Source organism: Erpetoichthys calabaricus, chromosome 2 (assembly GCF_900747795.2).
Source record: "Erpetoichthys calabaricus chromosome 2, fErpCal1.3, whole genome shotgun sequence".
Lineage (NCBI taxonomy): Eukaryota > Metazoa > Chordata > Cladistia > Polypteriformes > Polypteridae > Erpetoichthys > Erpetoichthys calabaricus.
In genome coordinates this window covers 139,196,920-139,217,643 of record NC_041395.2, presented here as the reverse complement: position 1 = coordinate 139,217,643, position 20,724 = coordinate 139,196,920, and the positions used below count along the sequence as shown (strand labels likewise).

The 20,724-nt window shown below is 42.7% G+C and overlaps 1 long non-coding RNA gene across 1 annotated transcript in view; it reads right to left on the bottom strand.

Moving 5' to 3' along the window:
- Window positions 1–13,431: 13,431 nt before the first annotated feature.
- The window catches only part of LOC114646399 (uncharacterized), a 113,825-nt gene continuing 106,532 nt past the window's right edge, over window positions 13,432–20,724 (bottom strand). Inside the window, exon 4 of the long non-coding RNA XR_003715329.2 lies at window positions 13,432–13,500. This is a non-coding gene — a long non-coding RNA (uncharacterized LOC114646399). The remainder of the gene's footprint in view (window positions 13,501–20,724) is intronic.

Here is a 20,724-nt window from a genome sequence, read left to right as displayed (position 1 = left end):
CAAATTCTGTGACTTAAAAAAGACCCTTTTGTGCTAATAACTCCTGATTCTTCTTTGCCTTTTGTCTCACAGACCAAAATTTTGAACACAGGTCTTTGAGCTGTGCTGGGCCAAAGTGTCAATGGTGTGGAACACCCTATTACAGTGAATCCGGAAAGTATTCACAGCGCATCACTTTTTCCACATTTTGTTATGTTACAGCCTTATTCCAAAATGGATTAACTTCATTTTTTTTTCAGAATTCTACACAGAACACCCCATAATGACAACATGAAAAAAGTTTACTTGAGATTTTTGCAAATTTATTAAAAATAAAAAAATTGAGAAAGCACTTGTACATAAGTATTCACAGCCTTTGCCATGAAGCTCAAAATTGAGCTGAGGTGCATCCTGTTTCCCCTGATCATCCTTGAGATGTTTCTGCAGCTTAATTGGAGTCCACCTGTGGTAAATTCAGTTGATTGGACATGATTTGGAAAGGCACACACCTGTCTATATAAGGTCCCACAGTTGACACTTCATGTCAGAGCACAAACCAAGCATGAAGTTAAAGGAATTGTCCGTAGACCTCCGAGACAGGATTGTCTCGAGGCACAAATCTGGGGAAGGTTAAAGAAAAATTTCTGCTGCTTTGAAGGTCCCAATGAACACAGTGGCCTCCATCATTCGTAAGTGGAAGAAGTTCGAAACCACCAGGACTCATCCTAGAGCTGGCCGGCCATCTAAACTGAGCGATCAGGGGAGAAGGGCCTTACTCAGGGAGGTGACCAAGAACCTGATGGTCACTCTGTCAGAGCTCCAGAGGTTCTCTGTGGAGAGGGGAGAACCTTCCAGAAGGACAACCATCTCTGCAGCAATCCACCAATCAGGCCTGTATGGTAGAGTGGCCAGACGGAAGCCACTCCTTAGTAAAAGGCACATGGCAGCTCGCCTGCAGCTTGCCAAAAGGCACCTGAAGGATTCTCAGACCATGAGAAAGAAAATTCTCTGGTCTGATGAGACAAAGATTGAACTCTTTGGTGTGAATGCCAGGCGTCACGTTTGGAGGAAACCAGGCACCGCTCATCACCAGGCCAATACCATCCCTACAGTGAAGCATGGTGGTGGCAGCATCATGCTGTGGGGATGTTTTTCAGTGGCAGGGACTGGGAGACTAGTCAGGATAAAGGGAAAGATGACTGCAGCAATGTACAGAGACATCCTGGATGAAAACCTGCTCCAGAGCACTCTTGACCTCATACTGGGGCGACGGTTCATCTTTCAGCAGGACAATGACCCTAAACACACAGCCAAGATATTAAAGGAGTGGCTTCAAGACAGCTCTGTGAATGTCCTTGAGTGGCCCAGCCAGAGCCCAGACTTGAATCCGATTGAACATCTCTGGATAGATCTTAAAATGGCTGTGCACCGACGCTTCCCATCCAACCTGATGGAGCTTGAGAGGTGCTGCAAAGAGGAATGGGGGAAACTGGCCAAGGATAGGCGTGCCAAGCTTGTGGCATCATATTCAAAAAGACTTGAGGCTGTAATTGCTGCCAAAGGTGCATCGACAAAGTATTGAGCAAAGGCTGTAAATACTTACTGTATGTACATGTGATTTCTCAGTTTTTGTATTTTTAATAAATTTGCAAAAATCTCAAGTAAACTTTTTTCACATTGTCATTATGGGGTGTTGTGTGTAGAATTCTGAGGAAAAAAATGAATTTAATCCATTTTGGAATAAGACTGTAACATAACAAAATGTGGAAAAAGTGATGCACTGTGAATACTTTCCGGATGCACTGTATGTTCCTGAGCTGGAAACTACTGGATCAGGAGACCAGGCAGTGGAAAGAAAAGCTTTGGAGATAAAATGTGCTGTTAGCCAACTAAGGTCCTACCTCCGGGGCTGTGAATTCACTCTGGTGTTGGAACATGCACATATCCAGTAGATGGCAATTCATAAGAGGTCAGATCTACATGTCACCAGGTAGTTCTTGGACATTCAGCCTTATCGGTTCAAAGTCCTCTATCATAAAGATTCTCTCCATGCCAATGCCGATGCTTTCTCTCGTATTCATGACCTCACGGTTTGGGCTGGCTGATCTGAAAGGTCTGTGTTGGGGGGGGGGGGGGGGGGGGGTTGTGTCATGCACGTGCACATAGGGGACAGCTTAAGGCCTCTGGTGTTTGCAATTACCTTCTGCTTCTGCTTCGGATGATTTGCTAGCTGTAACATCTCTGAAATCACTTTCAGTGTCCATCTGTCTGGACCCACTGCTTTCTGCCAGAAGGACATACTGTATAAACGGACGTTTGGCCATTTTGAAATCAGATCATTTTGGAACTCCTGTCCGAAAAGACTTATTTGCAAATATGGCTTGTTTTTCTATGCTCAACTGCATTCCAATTATACTGTTTAATCTCTAACTCTACATAGACATTTGAATGGCAAAAACAATTTATTCACAAAACATACTCCATATGTGCAAGATGATTTACAGGAATGTCTCAATCTGTTCACCATCATGTTCAACACATGTACCATACGTGGCACATAAATTGTCCACAAAAATTGTATATACATATATACATAGCAGTACCATTAGTGTTAACATAATTTTGACTCGCCCTGTATATACACTCACCAGTCACTTCATTAGGTACACCTTGCTAGTACCGGGTTAGACCCCCATTTGCCTTCAGAACTGCCGTAATTCTTTGTGGCTAGATTCTGGAAACATTCCTCAGGGGATTTTGGTCTATATTGACATGATAGCATTACACAGTTGCTGCAGATTTGTCGGCTACACATCCATGATGCAAATCTCCCATACAACCACATCTGAAAGGTGCTCTATTGGATTGAGATATGGTGACTGTGGAGGCCATTTAAGTACACTGAATTCATTGTCATGTTCAAGAAAGCAGCTTTAGATGATTTGAGCTTTGTGACATTTCCCATTATCCTTCTGGACATAGCCATCAAAAGATGGAAACACTGAGGTCATAAAGAGATGGTCAGCAACAATACTCAGGTAGACTGTGGCATTTAAACGATGTTCAGTTGGTATTAAGGGGCCCAAAGTGTGCCAAGAAAATATCCCCCACACCATTACACCAGCACTACCAGCTTGAACCACTGATACAAGGCAGGATGAATCCATGCTTTCATGTTGTTGATGCCAAATTCTGACCTTAAAATCCAATTGTCGAGCAAAAATTGAAACTCATCAGACCTGACAATGTTTTTCCAATCTGGTATTGTCCAATTTTGATGAGTCTGTGTGAATTGCAGCCTAAGTTGCTTGTTCTTAGCTGACAGGAGTGGCACCCGGTGTGGTCTCCTGCAGATGCAGCCCATCTCCTTCAATGTTCAATGTGTTGTGTGTTCAGAGATGCTCAACTGCATACTTCAGTCTCCTTTCTATCAGCTCGAACCTTTCTGGCCACTCTTCTCTGACCTCTGGTATCAACAAGGCATTTTTGCCAAGAGAACTGCTACTCACCGAAAATTTGCCCTTTTTTGGACCATTCTCTGTAAACCCAAGAGATGGTTGTGCATAAAAATGTCAGTAGATCTACAGTCTTTGAAATATTCAGACCAGCCCATCTGACACCAACAACCATGCCACTTTCAAAGTCTCTTAAATCACCTTTCTTCCCCCATTTTCCCTGATGCTCGGTTTAAACTTCATCAAGTCATCTTTACAATGTCTACATGCTTAAATGCATTGAGTTGTTTCCGGTTCTGGAGAAACAGGATGTTTGGAGCAGTGCTTATCATTATATATTAGGGGGCAGTGCTCCTCAGGCATGGTCTCAGCTTGGATACCCGCAGGTTTTCATAGGAACTGTAGTTCAGTAGAGAAGCCCTTTCGGGGTTCCTGGGAGCTCCTAGGGGTGCGAGAAGGTCTCCCCACTTTACAGAGTCTACGCATGATCTGGAAGTGCTTCCACCAGGCCATGTCATGGCATCAGAAGTACTCCGAGGTCCAATATAAATGAACACTACAGTGCCTTGACACTCACCTTCAGGAGTGGAAGGAGAGGGAAAAGCCTGAGCCTTATATCTAGCTGTGTTGTTGTGTTAAATAAAAGGAACTCTATTTGAATCCAGATCTGTCATTGGCCCAATTGTATCTGGTGTTGGGGTCTCAGTGGTGACCCCTTGCAGTCACTTATATATAGTAACCACTAGGGGGTATTGCAGCACCGCAAACCCCAGACACAACTTCACAGACACAAGTCCTGATATAAATAAAAGGTGTATTTATTAGCAATAATAATATTTCACAGAAAGGAATCAAAAGTGGTATAAAGCAAAATATAGTTCTTCTCTCTCTTTTTTTTCACCTACACACCTCCCAGACAAGCTTTGTCCGTCTTCCACACCCAACTCCAACTTGCCTGGATGAGGTCAAGCGGCTCCTTTTATTTTGAACCTGGCAGTACTTCCAGTGCAAGGCCATGACCTGATGGAAGTACTTCCAGGTCAATCGGAAGTCCCATAAAGTAGGGAGTGTAACTCCTTGCAGCACCCTCTGGTAGCACCCACAGACCCCAGCAGGCCTGCCCCAAAGCACTGCAGCTCCCAACATTCCCTGCAGGTATCTGAATTAGTCCCTAGGCCCAGGGATGCTGTCATCTAGCAAGTTGGAGCCTCCAACCCGGGGGAACATATAGCTTTGAAATGGAGCCTTCCCTGATCTTTCTGGTTATTACATTGGCCTCCCATGTGTTTCTATTTACATTACCCCCCATCCCCTCAGCTGAGCCTTGTAGGGGCCAGTGACCAGTCCTGCAACGATTTCAGTCTGAGTCACACAAGGATTCTTGAACCATCTACACACCCTGCTCCTGTAAGAAACAAAGTTACAATTAACTGGCAGACAAGGTTTCCAATACTTGTTACTGTGTTCTGTCTGTGAAGGCTGATTGTCTCGATCCTGAACCCTTGCAGGGGATAGTGCTTCTAGTTCCTGACACTCAAAACAGGGTCCTTGGGGTTTGGTGCATTTTCTAGCTTTTCTTTTGAGCAGAGAGGGAACTTCGCAGCTCCCTCACCTTCCAGTGCTTTAACAGTTTTTTGAAGTGTTTCTCCTGATTGCTCCTGCTTGCTGCAAGTATACATAGCCAGTACAGGTGAAGACATACAGGCATGTAGCCTCAAAGGGCTTATCTGATCTGATATATTCCCCTTGTCTGGTGAATTTTTATTTATGTACAGACTCCTGATTATTGTTTGTGGCCTTTGGGCAGTTTGGGTCCACGTAATGATTCAAGATGGTCTCTTTATCATCTATGTGGCCTTTATTACAGTATGAGGATGTTTCAAATTCACATCCTTCGACTTTATCAGAGTGTATGTTACTTGGAGCCCTTCGGATATATCCAGGACCCTGTCGCACTGTATCCCTTTTTCTATGTCCTTTCTGATCTCAGCAGTCTGAGGCACCACCTATGACTTGAGGATCAGTCAAGGGTAAACTTTCCAATATACTTGAAAAAATTGTTGAAACAAGTGCTACTTGGTTCCCTTAAATTCTTCCAGGACCTCTTCACACTGTGTTTGTTTATGCTTTATGGCACAGAACTTCATCACCTGTATAGTTGAATCAGCCACTGAAACTGGCCCTAGGCCTATACTTTGGACATACTTCCTATTGCCTTGACTAGAGCTTTTGCAGTGACTTCTACTTCTGATATGGTTAAGGGAGTTCAATACCTTTAACAACATATGCAGTGATGTTAGTAACATTTTCAAGTCCTCCGAGTTGATTCACTGTCTGTGCCGTGTTCTCTTCGGTTGGGGAAAACTTTGATGATTTCTTCACTTTTCTCCGGGTCGACAGGCTCACCTTTCTTCTGCAAATACTCATTCATAACTTCAGACGCAGTATGGGAGATATAGTCCGGGTAGACTTCAAGAGAACCAATCTGGTTTGACGACATTGATATTTGGCCGAAAACCAGATATATTTCCAAGCTTTCTTTATTTTCTTTAGTGGAAGAATTTTTTCGACTCACTAACTGGGGTTTTAAAGTACAGTACTTCCCTCAATGCTGTATCCTTCTGGGTGTTGCTCCAAGCTTTGGTTGCCATATTGATTCTCCTTGAATACTTTGTGACTCCTCATGTTATGAGGTTCAGCCAGTGGGTATTCAGGGACGTCACTACCGATCTGGTCCACCAGTGCATTGTAGCCATTCTCGGGGTTAGGACTGCAAGGACATTTAACATCTTCTTCTTTCAGTCCCCCAGCAAAGTGGTCTGTATGATCCCACAGGTTGCTTCATGGTTTCCTGATGAGGAATCGGTTTTCTTTATAATTCTCCAGGCATTTACACAGGCTCCCGATGCCTACAGAAAGTCTCTTCCCCGAAGGTTTACCACACTTTTTAGCCATTTTCGTTCTCATTATTAATTTAAAAATAGTTATCATGGGGTATTCAGTGTTCTATGTGTCTGAGGTGTTTTTGGCCACATGAAAATGTTTTAAATACAAGTTTCTTCCAAACAGACAGCTATAAATCCTGCTGACTACAACACTTGTGACCACTAGAGGGCTTTGCAGCACCCCAAACCCCAGACACAACTTCACAAGTCCCAATATGAAAAAAAGGTTCATTAATAATATCTTACAGAAAGACTTCAAATGTGATATAAAGCAAAATACAATTCTTCTTCGCTCGCTTTTTCTTCACCTCCACACCTCCCAAGTGAGCTTTGTCCAACCTCCACACTGTACTCCAACTACCTGGATGAGGTTGAGCGGATCCTTTTATCTTGGATCCTGGAGCCAGAGTATAATCTGATGGAAGAACTTCCAGGTCAATAGGAAGTCCCATAAAGTAGGGAACGTAACTACTCCCTGCACGCCCTCTGGTGGCACCCATGGACCCCAATAAGACAATCTCACTGCACTACAGTTCCCAACATACAAAGTACATTCAAAGAAACTATTAATCCAAGACAGTTGTTTCACACAGACACAATGCTAAAGTATTTATTTGGTAAAAGTGCCAGGGTTTAATCACCAACTGAAAATGTGTATACGGGAATAGTGCTAGCATATTTACACATCATATGTGATACATAATACTATAAATATGAATTTATTTTTTTTTTATTTTAAAGGTATTAAAAGTGTTATCAAGAAGCTTAAACGCAACCCAGCCACAGGGGATGCACAAACCAGTATGTTTCTTCGTGCCGGTCCCAAGCCCGGATAAATGGGGAGGGTTACGTCAGGGAGGGCATCTGGTATAAAAATTTGCCAAATCAATATGCGGACAACAATACAAATTTCCATACCAGATCTGTCAAGCCCCTGGTTAACAACGACTGCCACCAGTACTGTTAGCCAACAGGGTGCTGGTGGAAATTGGGCTACTGTTAGCGGAAGAAGAAGGAGAAGAAGAGGGGGGAGATGTGTTCGGAGGCAGGAGGAGAGGAGGAAAGTAAAGAGAGTGGAACTGAGGGTAGGAACTTTGAATGTTGGCAGTATGACTTGTAAGGGGAGAGAGTTAGCAGATATGATGGAGAGAAGGAAGGTTGATATACAGTATTGTCGTGCAAGAGACTAAATGGAAGGGGAGTAAGGCCAGGTGGATTGGAGGTGGATTCAAATTGTTCTATCATGGTGTGGATGGGAGGAGAAATGGGGTAGGAGTTATTCTGAAGGAACAGTATGTCAAGAGTGTTTTGCAAGTGAAAAGAGTGTCAGGCAGAGTAATGATTATGAAGCTGGAAATTAGAGGTGTGATGATGAATGTTGTTAGTGCATATGCACCGCAAGTTGGGTGTGTAATGGGTGAGAAAGAAGATTTTTGGAGTGAGTTGGATGAAGTGATGGACAGTGTAGCCAAGGGACAGAAAGTGGTGTTTGGAGCGGATTTCAATGGGCATGTTGGTGAAGGGAACAGTGTAGACGAGTAGGTGATGGGTAGGTATGGTGTCAAGGAGAGGAATGAAGAAGGTCAGAGGATAGTCAGAGGGTAGTGCCAAAAGGATGGACATGGTTGTGGTGAATATGTATTTTAAGAAGAGGGAGGAATACAGGGTTACGTACAAGAGTGGAGGAAGATGCACACAGGTAGATTACATTCTATGCAGAAGAGTTGATCTGAAGGAAATTGAAGACTGTAAAGTGGTGGCAGGGGAAAGTGTAGTTAAGCAGCATAGGATGGTGGTCTGTAGGATGACATTGGAGATCAAAAAGAGGAAGAGAGTGAGGGCAGAGCCAAGGATCAAATGGTGGAAGTTGAAAAAGGATGACTGCAATGTTGAGTTTAGGGAGGAGGTGAGACAGGCACTTGGTGGCAGTGAAGAATTACCAGACAGCTAGGAAACTACAGCAGATGTAGTAAGGGTGACAGCAAGAAGGATGCTTGGCATGACATCTGGAAAGAGGAAGGAGGAAAAGGAAACCTGGTGGTGGAATGAGGAAATACAGGAGAGTATACTGTGGCAGGTGGCCGGGTGTGGTCATCAGCCACCTGCCTATTTAAGGGGCCGCCTCCCTGCAATCAAGGCTGGAGTCGAGTGAGGAGGTGGACGAGGTCGGAGAGGAGGCGGCAAGGAGAGGCCTGAGAGAGAGAGAGAGAGAGAGAGAGTGAAAGAGAAGAAGAAAGAGATCACATTTTTTCTATATAAGCCATATACAGTATGTTTGAATTTAGTATTTTTTTCCCTACAACAATTTTTCTTTGAAAACACTGATATTGCTGAACATCTAAGAAATTGATAAATACAGGCAGTCCCCGGGTTACGTACGAGATAGGGACTGTAGGTTTGTACTTAAGTTGAATTTGTATGTAAGTCGGAGCAGGTACATTATTTTAATAAATACTATTGTTGACCGACTGTAACCAAGTGCTCTGCCAATGAATGATGGAGTTTCACCTCTGTCTGACCTTTTTATTATTTCTACTTTATTTTCAATGGTGATGGTTTTTCTCTTCTTTACTGTATCACCAGCACTTGCATCAGATTTGTGTTTCAGAGACATTCTTGAAGGGTGAAGACAAAAGGTTAAGATGAGCTCTTCTGCACAGCTCTCTACACACTATCACAGCAGGAAGGCACCCGTCAACACATCTGATGTACTGACAAGAGACAACTTCCTGCTATGTGCGTAACAGTACAAGCAGGCTTGCTATTGAGAATGACGGCAGAGGGACACTACACTGCGCAAGCAGCGAAATCGCCCAAAGCCACCGCTTGCAGCATCCCCAGGCCGAAGATGACAGAGCGGCAGTTACAGAGGCGCATGCATCGCAGCTGCGTCCTCGTTCGTAAGTCGTAGGTCGGATGTCCGTAACCTGGGGACTACCTGTATTGCAAATAACAAAGACATTTTGTATACAGGAGATATACACATGCTACTCAGCTTTTCATTTAGAAAGATGGATGAAGTTTGTCTGAACAGTAAGAGCAGGCCTCTTTAGATGTCTTATCATTACACTTGTTTGTTAATGATCGCAAAGCAATCAAGTTACATGACGATAAGAAAAAATAGATGTCATGCCACCAGATGTTTCTTCTATGATACATTCAGGATTAGAAAAGGAAAGGTCCACCTTACTTGTGGGAAAATGCAAATGGAACACACCCCATCAAATAACAGCAGTAATCATATGCAAATAGAAGAAAACAGCTGTTATCTGTAGAGTCCATATTTCAAGAGTAAACAATAAGCAACAGCAGATGCCAGGGCTGCCCTTTCACAGACAGTAAAATGTTTTCTGCAAGAATTGTTACTTGACTGCTCCTGACATTAGCTCTCTATAATAGGTTTTAAAGCTGCTGAGTAATATTTATAGTTTTTACCTATGAGACAAATGGCACATGTAGATATGAAAGTGAGGCTCATTATTTTGTATAGTTGTATGGTGACACAGTATTGCTAAATGAAAAGCTATGTGTTTTGGTGGATTCTGTTCATACAAGGTTAAATTGTTGTTCAAATAGCAGTAGCCAAAGCCATTCATTCATTGATTTCCACCATTCATATCTATTATATATGTAACATTTAAGTATAGTGCCTATAAGTGGATTCACCCACTTATAACTTTTCACATTTTACTGTTATAATGAATGATTATAATTATAATTATAATGAATAATTATTTGGAGTGCAGCTGAATGATAAATTAGACTGGACTGCCAATACTGATGCTCTGTGTAAGAAAGGACAGAGCCGGTTATACTTCCTTAGAAGGCTGGCGTCCTTCAACATCTGCAATAAGATGCTGCAGATGTTCTATCAGACGGTTGTGGTGAGCGCCCTCTTCTATGCGGTGGTGTGCTGGGGAGGCAGCATTAAGAAGAAGGACGCCTCACACCTGGACAAACTGGTGAGGAAGGCAGGCTCTATTGTTAACATGGAGCTGGACAGCTTGACATCTGTGGCAGAGCGATGGGCACTGAGCAGGCTCCTGTCAATCATGGAGAATCCACTGCATCCACTAAACAGTGTTATCTCCAGACAGAGGAGCAGCTTCAGCAACAGACTGCTGTCACTGTCCTGCTCCACTGACAGACTGAGAAGATCATTCCTCCCCCAAACTATGCGACTCTTCAATTCCACCCGGGGTGGGGGGGGGGGGGGGGGTAAACGTTAACATTATACAAAGTTATTGTATGTTTTTACCTGCATTGTTATCAATCTTTAATTTAATATTGTTTTTTGTATCAGTATGCTGCTGCTGGAGTATGTGAATTTCCCGTTGGGATTAATAAAGTATCTATCTATCTATCTATCTATCTATCTATCTATCTATCTATCTATCTATCTATCTATCTATCTATCTATCTATCTATCTATCTATCTATCTATCTATCTATCTGTCTTATACAACATTGAATCACAGAGGATTTAATTTGGCTTTTTTGACACTAATTTACAAAAAAGACTCTTTAATGTGAAAGTGAAAACAGATTTCTCCAAAGCATTCTAAATTAATTACACATCTAAATACAAAATAACTGATTGCAAAAGTGTTAACATGAAACCCCTGTGGCAGCACGGTGGCGCAGTGCGTAGCACTGCTGCCTCGCAGTTAGGAGACCCAGGTTCGCTTCCCGGGTCCTCCCTGTGTAGAGTTTGCATGTTCTCCCCATGTCTGCATGGGTTTCCTCCGGGTGCTCAGGTTTCCTCCCACAGTCCAAAGACATGCAGGTTAGGTGCATTGACGATTCTAAATAGTCCCTAGTGTGTGCTTGGTGTGTGTGTGTGTGTGTGTGTGCGCGCCCTGCCCAGGGTTTGTTTCCTGCCTTGCGCCCTGTGTTGGCCGGGATTGGCTCCAGCAGACCCCCGTGACCCTGTAGTTTGGATATAGCGGGTTGGATAATGGATGGATGGACATCACCTGTCTGGGTTTCAACATGTTGTAGTATAAATGCACCTTACCTGTAAGGTCCAACTTGTGGTGATTCAGAATAGTGGACTAAACTACACAATAAAGGCAATAGAACATTCTTAACAGCTGTGGAAAGCTGGAAAGGTGACTGAAAAGCACATGTCAGGTGATGAGAGACAACAAAATATCCAAGTCACTGAATATCTCTTGGAGTCTATTTGAATCAATTGTTAAGAATAATTCTGCCTAGAGCAGAATATTTTGTACACAAATAATGAGTGATCATGCAAGAAACAGACAAGTCAGGTCTATGACCAAGAGGTCTATGATAACTCTGAAGGACTTAGCAAGCTACAGTAGCTGAGATTAGAGAGGCTGTGCAGACAACTGTTGCCCGGGTGCTTCACCGCTGAGAGTTTTATTAGAGAGTGGCAAAGAGAAAGCCACTGTTAACAAAACATTTATTAATTTGAGAAAAGTTGGGAAGTAATGTTGGATGGGGCACCAGTCCATTACATGGCCCACTCGTGCACACATGTGTGGTCTCACGGGGACAGTTTGGAATCACCAATTTAATTAACACATATGGAATAGTGATGTAGAAGGAAAACATGAGTAAGCTGAGAAAAATTGATGCAGACAAAGTTAAATGTGCAAACAGCACACAGATGGTGATGTACCACTGGATTCTGAGCTGATCTATGAGACAACAACACTTACCACTATGCTGCTCAATATTTATTCATACATACAGTGATGTGAAAAAGATACCTACTTCCAAACTTTTTTTTGAATACTTGTTCAACAAAATATAAAATGTGCATGCTGCTTCTGTATAAGGAATGAAATTAACACCCAGCATTGATGAATTGTCGCTGATTAACTGTTAATAAGGAAGTGCTACCACTTCTGTACAAAAGTTGGATGTTTGGCAGTTTGCTTTAAATAATTTTAACCATTTAATATTTAAGACTTAATTAACAAACAACAGCCATGTTGCATCTAAACATTTCCTAATGACCAAAAACGTCTGCAATGTTAATTAAAAGCAAAAACATTTACTAAGGTATCTAAATGGAATTGTGTAAGCCACATTACTTACATGCACAGTAAGTTTCGGTTTCCACCCTGAATACATGAATTAAAGACATCCAGAATGGAGGAGACAGGAAGAAATGGGTGTCTTATGCAGAACAAACCCATGCTGGAAAAAGGAAAACGAATATCTAGAAGACAGTGAGGGTAGGAAAGTACTGATGGGATAACATATTCTGTGCTGTGTAACTTGCATTTTACAGGCAAACTCAATAGGATTACGAAGTTATGGTCAGATATGCTACCAGAATACAAAGAATACTTTTGAGTAGAACACTGGGGTCCAACTTAATAGATAGATAGATAGATATATAGTCAATATGGTCTGTCTGTCTGCCAAATAGACTGCCAGGTTCACAGATACAACACAGAAGGTACAGGGTAGGAGGCATGCCCAATGAAAAACTCATTCAAGAAAACAGTACAACAATGAGTGAAAGGGGTACCTTAGTACAGAAAAGAAACTAGATAGTAGAAAGCTAGGAGATGCAAATGGTGCTCTAGAAATAAAACCTCAGGGGATACTAACTAACTAAAAAGACTTTGGAGTCCTAAACCAAAGGAAATCAAGCCAGATTGATGCTCTTTATACTCTTTGTAAAGTTATCCGTATTTCTATTGTTTTTCTGTTACTTTGATTTACCTGACCACACCTCTGTCTTTATGCAGTACATGTTCCATATACAATATCAAATACATTTATCTTTCAGAAAGCACATATATAGTGAATGAATTATATGGTGTATAAAATTACAGCACAGTAAGTTGCAAAACTACACTGTCTTCACTGCAAAACTGCACTTTAAATTTTATATTTAGTGTCATAGCTGTTGAATAAAGCTTCCAATTTCAAGAAATATGACTCAGAATATGCTATAAAAAACTAACAAAACAAAAAAAAATATAAATAGTTGCACAGTTTTATAAGCAGTGGAAAATCAGGTTTATTCTTAAACTATTTTAAAATAAGTAGTAATAACATCAACATACCTTATTGAAAACAAATATTTCATATATCTCAGAGAAGACCAGACATAATTTTTTTCAGAAAATGTAAATCTGTTGAAAGAATTACACGATGAACATACAGTAAATTTCAATGCAAATAGTAATAATTAGTTGCCAAATAATACTATCTGAAAAATATAATCACAGCATCAATATTATAATCAAAACAAATCTGTATCTTTATGTGTATTAATTCTGCATTTAGTAATTAGTATAACTTATATTTGCATTTTACTTGAGAATCTGTTCATAGCACTTCTGCCAGTGAAGAGCGTTATGCAAAAATAAGTTGTATTGTATTATATAATGATTTCTCTTGAAACTGCAAAACCTCAGGAATAGTACCAATTAAAAATATTATGCTGTGGTAAAATAAGGAATACTATGGAAGCCGAGAGAGGATGTGCAGCTATGTTGTGTAAATAATTCTATTATTCAAAATCCATCCATCCATCCATTGTCTCCCGCTTATCCGAGGTCGGGTCGCGGGGGGCAGCAGCTTGAGCAGAGATGCCCAGACTTCCCTCTCCCCGGCCACTTCTTCTAGCTCTTCCGGGAGAATCCCAAGGCGTTCCCAGGCCAGTCGAGAGACATAGTCCCTCCAGCGTGTCCTGGGTCTTCCCCGGGGCCTCCTCCCGGTTGGACGTGCCCGGAACACCTCACCAGGGAGGCGTCCAGGAGGCATCCTGATCAGATGCCCGAGCCACCTCATCTGACTCCTCTCGATGCGGAGGAGCAGCGGCTCTACTCTGAGCCCCTCCCGGATGACTGAGCTTCTCACCCTATCTTTAAGGGAAAGCCCAGACACCCTGCGGAGGAAACTCATTTCAGCCGCTTGTATTCGCGATCTCATTCTTTCGGTCACTACCCATAGCTCATGACCATAGGTGAGGGTAGGAACATAGATCGACTGGTAAATTGAGAGCTTCGCCTTGCGGCTCAGCTCGTTTTTCACCACGACAGACCGATGCAATGCCCGCATTACTTCGGATGCCGCACCGATCCGCCTGTCGATCTCACGCTCCATTCTTCCCTCACTCGTGAACAAGACCCCGAGATACTTGAACTCCTCCACTTGGGGCAGGATCTCGCTACCAACCCTGAGAGGGCACTCCACCCTTTTCCGGCTGAGGACCATGGTCTCGGATTTGGAGGTGCTGATTCTCATCCCAGCCGCTTCACACTCGGCTGCGAACCGATCCAGAGAGAGCTGAAGATCACGGCCTGATGAAGCAAACAGGACAACATCATCTGCAAAAAGCAGTGACCCAATCCTGAGCCCACCAAACCGGACCCCCTCAACACCCTGGCTGCGCCTAGAAATTCTGTCCATAAAAGTTATGAACAGAATCGGTGACAAAGGGCAGCCCTGGCGGAGTCCAACTCTCACTGGAAACGGGTTCGACTCACTGCCGGCAATGCGGACCAAGCTCTGGCACCGATCGTACAGGGACTGAACAGCCCTTATCAGGGGGGCCGGTACCCCATACTCTCGGAGTACCCCCCACAGGATTCCCCGAGGGACACGGTCGAATGCCTTTTCTAAGTCCACAAAAACACATGTAGACTGGTTGGGCAAACTCCCATGCACCCTCCAGGACCCTGCTAAGGGTATAGAGCTGGTCCACTGTTCCGCGACCAGGACGAAAACCACACTGTTCCTCCTGAATCCGAGGCTCGACTATCCGACGGACCCTCCTCTCCAGGACCCCTGAATAGACTTTTCCAGGGAGGCTGAGGAGTGTGATCCCTCTGTAGTTGGAACACACCCTCCGATCCCCTTTCTTAAAGAGGGGGGACCACCACCCCGGTCTGCCAATCCAGAGGCACTGTCCCTGATGTCCATGCGATGTTGCAGAGGCGTGTCAGCCAAGACAGTCCTACAACATCCAGAGCCTTGAGGAACTCCGGGCGTATCTCATCCACCCCCGGGGCCCTGCCACCAAGGAGTTTTTTGACCACCTCGGTGACCTCAGTCCCAGAGATGGGGGAGCCCACCTCTGAGTCCCCAGGCTCTGCTTCCTCATTGGAAGGCATGTTAATGGGATTGAGGAGGTCTTCGAAGTATTCTCCCCACCGACCCACAACGTCCCGAGTCGAGGTCAGCAGCGCACCATCCCCACCATATACAGTGTTGACACTGCACTGCTTCCCCTTCCTGAGACGCCGGATGGTGGACCAGAATCTCCTCGAAGCCGTCCGAAAGTCATTCTCCATGGCCTCCCCAAACTCCTCCCACGCCCGAGTTTTTGCCTCAGCAACCACCAAAGCCGCATTCCGCTTGGCCTGCCGGTACCTATCAGCTGCCTCCGGGGTCCCACAGGACAAAAGGGTCCTGTAGGACTCCTTCTTCAGCTTGACGGCATCCTTCACCGCCGGTGTCCACCAGTGGGTTCGGGGATTGCCGCCACGACAGGCACCGACCACCTTACGGCCACAGCTCCGGTCAGCTGCTTCAACAATAGAGGCACGGAACATGGCCCATTCGGACTCAATGTACCCCACCTCCCTCGGGATGTGGTCGAAGTTCTGCCGGAGGTGGGAGTTGAAGCTACTTCTGACAGGGGGCTCTGCCAGACGTTCCCAGCAGACCCTCACAACACGTTTGGGCCTACCACGCCTGACCGGCATCCTCCCCCACCATCGAAGCCGTATTATTATTATTATTATTATTATTATTCAAAATTCTTTTTGTAATTGAAATGTTTGGATTTAAAGAATGTTCATTATTAAAATGTTCCTTTGTCTGGGATGTATTCTATGGAAGCCGTAAAGTCACCATAGTTTCCTTTATATACCCCTATTATTTATTTGTGGGCATTGCTTTAAGGGGCCCAGCCTGGAGTGCAGCTCCTCAGAATTATATCTCAGATGGACCAGACTGATGTGTCAGACCTGCTAGGGTGTGATCATGCAAAGTAACTGATCTTGTACAGTCATCTATAATGCTGGTCTGCTGAAACCTTATCTATACTCAGGACACAGTAGAGTGGGTTAATCCATAATGTCTGGCAATGCTGACACATGACATGTCTGCCTATAGCAAGTCTATGACCAGCGTCCTTGCTTCTGGTGACACATGCAGCCCCATGAAATGCACAGAAAAATAACTCTATGGCTTTCATATTGCTGAGTAATATTGCTGAGATATAAGCTTTGGATCACGGCAATTTTAAAAAGTGGCCTGATCAGGTGTTGTTCCACCTGGACCTCAGGGGTTAACAGTGAACCTAATGAGTTTTCTTGTGGTTGGCAAGCTTCAATGCCTTACTGCACAAGGTGTATTTCTAGTCAGAGGATTACAACACATTGACAACTTTTTATAAATGTCCACAATATCTAGCTATAAGTCTTCCATATCAGAAAATGTGTTTCTTCCTATTAGTATAAACACATGTTTATTGTACATATTTATACTAAGTGGTACTGTGACAGCCCTTTTCATCCATAAAACAGCAAGAAGGGTAAAGTTGAATACAAAGTGTACCATTATTAACAGGAAAATAACCACAGTGGAGGAATGAATACAGAAGAACTTCTTCTTCTTCTTTTGGCTGCTCCCGTTAGGGGTCGCCACAGCGGATCATCTTCCATATCTTTCTGTCCTCTGCATCTTGTTCAGTTACACCCATCACCTGCATGTCCTGTCTACCCACATCCATAAACCTTCTCTTAGACCATACCAAAAACCTTCTCTTAGGCCATACCAAAAAAAAAAATACCACAATCTCTCTGAACCAATATGTCTGTCAAATTGGGGTAGCTGCTCTATTACCCATCAAATTATCACACCAAAAGCATTCCTCTTCTCACCTTCCATCTCTTTTTCATAATCCTGGCCTCTTTATATCCTACCAGTGATCTTTTCTTTGACTTAAGTCTCCTCAGTCCTGAGATGGTTTTAAACCCTCACTAAACTTACTTCTATTATTCAAAAGCCTGCCATGGATAGCACTACTACAAGACAGACCAGTCTTCTAATGGCCTCTCATGTCCCTATAACCTGCTGCACTTAAGGGCCATTGTTTTTGTAAACAATTGTAGACTGAGTGCCTTGAAAGGTCTAACTTTTGCAGTCAGGGACTATGAGCTCCCACATAACTAGAGTACCATACTTTCCAGGCTTCAATCTTAAAGGAGCAACAACTAATATGTGGTGAGCGTACTGGCATAAAAATGTCTGCCATCACAACATTCAGGTTGGTGTTACACATTAGTGGTGGTTGAAGTGGTACCCCACTCAATATGTAAAGAGTTTTGTGGTGTGAAGAAAACACTATATAAATTTAAAGAATCATTAATTGTTATGATTATAAACATAGTCCTAGCTTTATTACCTAGGGACCACATGTGGTTTTTTTATCTCTCAGGAGGTGTTCGGGCATTTTATTTAGCCTCCAAGCCTCCCATTACCTTATGTAAAATACTTCAGAGGATCCCAGTAGAAATATAGGCCTCTTAGTGGCACATTACACATAGAGTGTGACAGATAGGGGGCGCTGTCGTCCCCTTGAACCCTAAGACAACACATTCTGACACCAGGTAATATTCCAATATTTGAATTTATTATTACAAAAGTGTGCACCAAGCACCTACACTCCACAATACTACCAATAATAATCAATAAACACAATAATCAATCACAATTCCTAATCCTCCAACTCCCAGCAGCTCAGTCACCCTTCCTCCCAACTTGGCTCAATCTGCTGGGGTTTCCCACAGTCCTTTTATAGTCCCTGACCCGGAAATACCTCTGTCCCTCAGTCCACGTGATTTCCTAGCATTTCCGGGTCAGATCAAAACTCTTCTTTTTCTTCAGTCCGGAAGTACATCATTTCTTCCGTCCCCAAGACTGGAAAGTACTTCCTGGCTATATGGAAAATACAATTCCTTGTTCCTCCCTGCAGCGTCCCCTGGCAGCCCCCACTGCTGCATCAGGGCTGTGAAGAAAAACTCCAAGGTCCATGATGCCATTTCTGGAATTCGGGGCACCTCCACGTTGCAGGGAGGGTTCCATCTGGTGGCTTGGAGGCATTGGCCGGGATAAACTGCCAGCCATATATCACAAGAGATACACCTCTTTTGCCAGTGTAGATCTTCTTATTTCTACTAAGCCCATGTTCAGTAATTTCCCTTGTGCCATCATAAAACTACTTTTACTCCTGGTGCTTCTTGACAACCCTCCACTTCAAATAAACAGAAAGGATGAGCATGTTTTATTAAAAAAGAAGGCAATACAGTATATGTATTGCTGTTGGAAGTAATAATCAAATACACTGCATATTGTAAATACAAGTAGCATGCTTTTTCTCTCAATAAAAAAAACAAAAAAAGACAACAAAATACAAACTCCTATATTGTGTAAAGGAGAAATGACAAACATGAACTGGACAAGTGTTGACTGCAATGCAAAGCTAATAATTCTTTTCCTTATGTCTACAGGGCTGCTGAGAGATAACCGCTGTGAGCTGACACTTAGAGACGAACACATTCATTCGTACCTTTGAGTATTGCCACAAGACAAACAATGCAATGATGGAGGAAGTGCAATTACAAAAGACTCTGAAGAAAATTAATTGCTGCTGCAGCGTGTGAATTGGAGCATTTTTTTTTTAAATTTGTCCATTATTGAAAGCACTAAGGCTATGCACATGTCAGCTCTGGGATTTTACTGCATGTGTTCATTTTTGTATATGCTGCAAGGTAGAGAAGTGGAAAATACTCTCCCATATTTCATTTAAAACCATACTTTAAAAAAATGCCTGCATCATTTTGTCAGAGTGCAGGTTCTAGGCTTTCCCCGGCATAGCTGGCCTTTCAGGTGGTTCCAGTTTCCTGGCTCCTTGACTATTTCAAGTTTATCCTCAGTTTGATGCTGCACAGTCTGAAAGATCTAAAAACAAACTCTTGAGGAAGAACTGTGTACAGTGCTCAACTGCCATATGACACGCATGATATTTTTCAATCTACTTTTTCAGATAAATTGGTACACTCTCTCCAAAATGTTTTCCCAGTATTAAAATAAAACATTGCACTATATTAAACTGTCATTTAGTCTAAAAAAATGCATTTTTTTAAATTGTTTATATATACAGTGAATTTGAAAATGCTTCTGGCCCCTTTACTTTCTGCACACTTTATTGTTTAGTAGATTTGATTTTAATTGGATACATTTTGGCCCATCAATGCACATTTAATAACCATTCATGACAAAGTGAAAACATGTTTTCAGAAAGGCTTGCAAATTTATTAAAAATCAAAAACCGAGATTTTTCATTTATATAGGTGTGTCCAATTTCCTTTTTTTTTGTTTTATTTAATACTTTTATTTCAAGAAAGTAACAAAATATACAATCAAACAAATAAAATTTGCAGAACTGATACAACAACTAACTTCAAAATCTAACAAAGCAAGAATTCCTTTTTTTTAATTCTCTTTAGTACTAGGGTGTTGTACCGTGTTAGCCATTATGAATGTAGAGAAAAGCCAAGCAAAATGACACCATTTATTGTCTAACTAAAAAGATTACAATATGCAAGCTTTCGAGGCAACTCAGGCCCCTTCTTCAGGCAAGATGTAATCATGTATTACATCTTGCCTGAAGAAGGTGCCTGAGTTGCCTCTAAAGCTTGCATATTGTAATCTTATTAGTTAGCCAAAAAAAGTGTCATTTTGCTTGGCTTTTAATTCTCTTTGAAATGTGTCTAGAACTTGATTTGTGTTCACCTGTAGCATACTGAATTGATTGTACATCACTTAGAAATGCTCATACTTAATGCCAGAAGAAAAAACAAGCCATAAAGTGTAAGAAGTTCTCTGAAAACCTCAGTGATCAAATTGTGGTGAGACATAGATCAAGGCAAGGGTATAAAACCATTTCTAAAGCATTGAGTGTTCTCCGGAGTACAGTGGCTTCAACAACATTGAAATGTGAAGCATGGTGATAGCAGCAGCACAATGCTCAGGGAGTGCTTCTCAGCAGCAGGGAAAGGTTGACTAGTCTAACTTTTTTCCTTTCTAAGGAAAAATGCAAACAAATACATGGGGTTGCTCCACAATGCAAGGAATCTCAGACTGGGGAAACGATTCACTTTTCAACGTGACAATGGCCTGAAGCAAACAGTCAAGACAACATTTGAGTGGCTTCAGGACAAGTCTCTCCTTGAGTGGCCAAGTCAAAACCCAATAGAACATCTGTGGAGAGAATTGAAAATGGCAGTTTACAGAGGCTTCCCATCTAATCAAATAGAGCTTGAGTGGATCTGCCAGAAAGA